The following is a 5,046-nucleotide window of genomic DNA, read 5'->3' as shown; positions in this document are numbered from 1 at the left end:
TAAAAATTGTTATAAACCAGTAACATGTATAGTAGAGTCTCCAATTACTCGAACCATCAACTACTCGAGTATCGAATATTAAAATTTTAAAATACTCGAGTACTCGAGTACTTTCGAGTATTTACCAAATGTACCAAAATAGCTATTATTCAAATTCGTGCACATATAAATAAATAAATAAAATACTTGGTATTTTAATTTTTACATTTATTTTAACTTCACGAACATACTTTTTAAAAACAATAATGCAAAAAGTGTCTCGAATTTAATATTACTGCTAACCTTTGGTTTTATTATTCCCGTTATGGAAAAAACCCTTCCGTTGCTGTTGATGTTGGTCTTATTGTCATTAACGCGTTGGATAAGGCTTCTAATTTATATCTGTTCGCTTTTTATAGATATAAAATTTTTTGAACTCTCTTTTTATGTTCTCTTCTTTCATTCCCTTCTCTGCTTTTCTCTTATTTCCTTCGACTATTGACAAAATAGCATTTTGTAATTCTTCTTGAATAGATTTTTTTTTCTTAACAATATACAATATTCTACTCCTTCTGATTAATGCGAAGAATTTAAATCTATATCCTTCGAAGATGTATTTGGGTGAATCCCCTTCACTCTAGAGCTAAACGGTTCGCAAAGAACTGACTTTACTTTAAATGTCTTTAAAACACATAATTGTTTTGATTTATATTTTAAGCTGAGGGATCAGTATAAACAATTGACAACACTTTACGCTACAACTGCATAGTCATAAAACCTAAAATTTTTTTTGTTGAAATTTCATATTGTTCATTGCCATAAATTAGATAAGTCGGGACTATCGAACAGAAAACACAAAAGAAATTTCTCCGTCGTACCCACTAACATAGCCGACGACCGGAACTATGCAACTATGGAACTATGAAAAAATTATACCTGATAGTAACCGCTCTAGCTCGGGACTTCGGGCATAAACGCCAAATAAAAGCAAGACGTTAACCTTTACCGGACCGAGTGAAAGTTATTTTTGTTTCTGAAATATTTAAAAAAAAAATTATTTCGAGTATTAATCGAGTAATTTTCAAAATACTCGATTATCAAGTACTTGAAAAATAGACAAAAATACTCGAGTATCGAGTACTCGATTACTCGAATTGGAGACTCAAATGTATAGCATATATAAATAATTGGTATGTTTGAAAATTATTTATAAAATTGAAATAAACGTTTATAAAAAAAATCTAACTTTATGCGATTTCTTTGGTACGGTTATGTTTGTAAATTTAATTCTTTCCCAAGTTTCTCAGGGTTAAAATTTTGCGTCTTTTTCTATAAATTTTTGATTAGTAACACTCTATGTTACTTAAACTTATTGCTTAATTTAAGAAATAGTAGCAGTAAGCTAATGTAATTTATACGTTTATACATGATAACCAAATTTTATTTAAATGCGACGATTTTAATTGCATAAAGGTAACCATTGATTTTGTGGTTTTATATAATATGATGGTTATATATTATTTGTACATTTTGAAATTCTGGGAAAATGTCGCAGTTGAGGAGAGCGATCGTAATTATAATATTGTATCTATATACATATATGGTTCACCAGTTCAAATAATATCAGTTCGAAGCATGTTTCAATATGTTTCAATAATCTGCACTTCGATATTCTCTATCAGTGAAATTTGCCAGCACAGTATTCTCTTTTCTGACAAAGAGAATTCAGTCAAAATGATCTGTAATAAATTTATTTGAAATAAGTTCAAGGCTTAAAAACAATTATAAATCTAGTTCAATTTGAACTGCGCCAATTGAATTTTGTTAATGGGCACTTAAACATTTTATTCGTACAGAAAAGACAGTTGCTTAAACTTGTTCAACCATTTACAGCCCTATAAAATTACATGAAAGTTTCCATTTTAAATCTAAATATATTAATCTGGTAGTTTGAGTCAAACGTTATTTTTTTGAAATAAAAGGGTTTGAGGTAAGCTTCAGAAGTCTATTTGGGTTTGAGCTAATCTTAAAAGATCTCTTTACCTTACCGTGGTCCTTTTTCAATAAACAGCAAGATTTATTTTATTTTAGCTCTTTTAAATGATATTGATTTTTTGATTTTAATGTTACTAAGAGTTTAATTTTAAATTCATAATGCTCCAAATAGATGCACTGGAATAATCGAGAGTACACTGTATTATATTTATTTATTTATTTTATTAATTTATTTACTTAATAGCTAATCTTTACATCTAACAAATTTAGTAAACATATATAAAATATATATAAAAAATACATAACAGAAAGAAAAAATAAAAATATACAATATTAAAGACTTAATATTATAATTTATTTCTATATGTACGAAGGTGTTTTTTTATTCCATTTATGAAACCCGTTATATTTTCGCTGTTTCGGATTTCTCTTGGAAGACTATTATATAAATCAAAACCTCCGTACATAACTCCCCTAGCCGTACTCGTTTTCTTATACTTAATTATCTTTAAATTTTCTCTATTTCTAGTATTATATTTATGTACATCTTTATTTCTTATTAAATACTTATTACAATATTCTGGTAACATATTATTTTCTAACTTATATATAAATACTAAAACATTCATACTCAATATTTCTTGAACATTCAACCATTCTAATCTATCAATCATACTTTTACAATTAGTTAATCTATTTTTATTTAAGATTACTCTCATTGCCCTATTTTGTAATTTTTGCAACATTTGTTTGTCTAAATTATTTAACATATTTAATAGTGTTGCACAATAATTAAAATGGGGCAATATTGTACTATTGTAAATTATTTTTTTTGTATTTATACTTAATATATTTCTTAATCTAGATAATAAACCAATTTTTCTACTATTTTTTTTTAATATGTAATTACAATGTTCTTTAAAATTTAATTTTGTATCAACAACTACTCCTAAATATTTTATATTATCCACTATTTCTATACTAGAGTTATTTATTACTATTTTGGTACTATTATCTAACACATTTTTATAATTAATAAACATAAATTTAGTTTTATTCTCATTTAATTTAAGTACATTATTCTTTAACCATATTTCTAATATACTTAATTCATTATTTAAGTTATTTACAATTTCTTTAATGTTATCACCTATGCAATACATTAATGTGTCATCCGCAAATAGATGAATTTTACATTTTTTCACGTTATTAACTATATCATTAATATACAAAACAAATAACAATGATCCCAATTTAGACCCTTGTGGTACTCCATAAAACACTAATTTCTCTTCAGAATATACATTATTTATTTTAACTTTTTGTTTTCTTTTATAAAAGTAATTATTAAACCATCTTAAAACTATATCACTTATACCTATACTCTCCAATTTCTTTAACATTATTTTTCTGTCTATTGTTTCGAAGGCTATCTTGAAATCCAAGAAAACTGCTCCAATGATTTTGTTTGTATCCTTAGCCAACAGCCAATCATTTATCACTACTTGTAATGCAGTTTCAGTGGAATGCTTGTTATATTATATATTAATATAATTATTTATTGTTATATTAATTATTAATAAAATTATATATTGTTATATTATATATTAATATAATTATAATTGTTATATTATATATTAATATAATTATATATTGTTATATTAATATAATATATAAAAATCTACTTGCCATACTTTTAGTACATATGTATTTAACCACAACTGTGAAAATAAATTGTCTCATCCTTACTCACATGCAAAGCTTTTGATTTTTGCGGTGTATTCTTATACCATAGAGCTTTTAATTTACCAGAGCTACGTTGACGGCGTTAAAGTGTGCGGATAGTTGTTTTGGGTCCCGCGACACATGTCTGTTTGCCGTCGCACAATAAAACTCGGTCGGCGCCATTTTGAAGACGTAGCGGCGGTGTCGCATTACTCCCAGTCGCCGACAATGATATCCGAAGGCGTCTACGGTGGCGAAACGAAATGAATCCCGGGACGACGGGCTTTCGAGCTGGGCCGGAGCTTTGAAAGCTCGACCAACTTTCCCACCCGCTGACAATACGTCCCGTGACGAGCGTGACGCCATTCGTCCTTTCGAGAGACACTTTTACAAGCGAACGACCAGGACGTGGAGAACGGATTTTGTAACTTATTACCGCCGCCGTTTTGGCCCTTACACGCCTTTTCGAACATTAACCCGCCTTTTACGTTATCCAAGCGCGCGCGTGTGTGTACTGTTAAAAAACACACACCCACACATACGTAGGGATAAAATCGTGATAAAGTACTGGAACGTAAATAAATTCACTCGAGCATAAAAAAGGGAATTAACGTATTCACGTATGTTCTTCTTCTTCTTTCAGAGCCGTATCCGTTATCGTACATTACACTGTGCTCAAAGATTTTGTTACAAAGTTAAGATTTCAAACCTTTAATAAAAACATACTTTCTAAAAACAAAATTGTGTGTGTTTTATAATAATTAATACAGGTTTAGACTAAGTAAACTCACTCACATTGAATCATTATGTAGGCACCGAAAGATTTTATATAGCTCATTATTTTCCTTATGTATTATTAAAATATGATCTAAAATGTTTTGCTCGGATGATTTAACTCGATCGTAGACAGTTTGTCCTCTATGGTGGCCGATTGTAGAAAGAGTATTTCACCCCTTCGGGGGTTCTTCAAGGGTCCATCTTGGGCCCTCTGCTCTTCAGGTTATTGATTAACCAAGCATCTATGTCATGTCTAATATAATTTCTATTTTTTTAAGGCATTTTAAAAGACTTGATGATACAATTTAAAGTATTTTATTTCATTATTTCCTCAGAGATTCATCTATCAATATATTACAGTAAAAAAATTTAGTAATTCCTAACCATTTTATCTAGAATTGTTGAATTACTAAAATTCGAGGTAAAATCTGTTAATCCATCGATGGATTTTAAAAATAAGTTTTTCACTAGTCTTTACCAGTCGCTCAAAACCTAGTAGTGAAAATTGTTATCCATGGTTCTCAATTCAAAAAGTTTTGTTTTTAGATTTACGTACATATTTTATTTAAA

The sequence above is a fragment of the Plectrocnemia conspersa genome, unplaced genomic scaffold (assembly GCF_051122295.1).
Source record: "Plectrocnemia conspersa isolate PC_06_02 unplaced genomic scaffold, ASM5112229v1 ptg000006l, whole genome shotgun sequence".
Classification (NCBI taxonomy): domain Eukaryota; kingdom Metazoa; phylum Arthropoda; class Insecta; order Trichoptera; family Polycentropodidae; genus Plectrocnemia; species Plectrocnemia conspersa.
Note: the sequence above shows the minus strand (reverse complement) of the source record.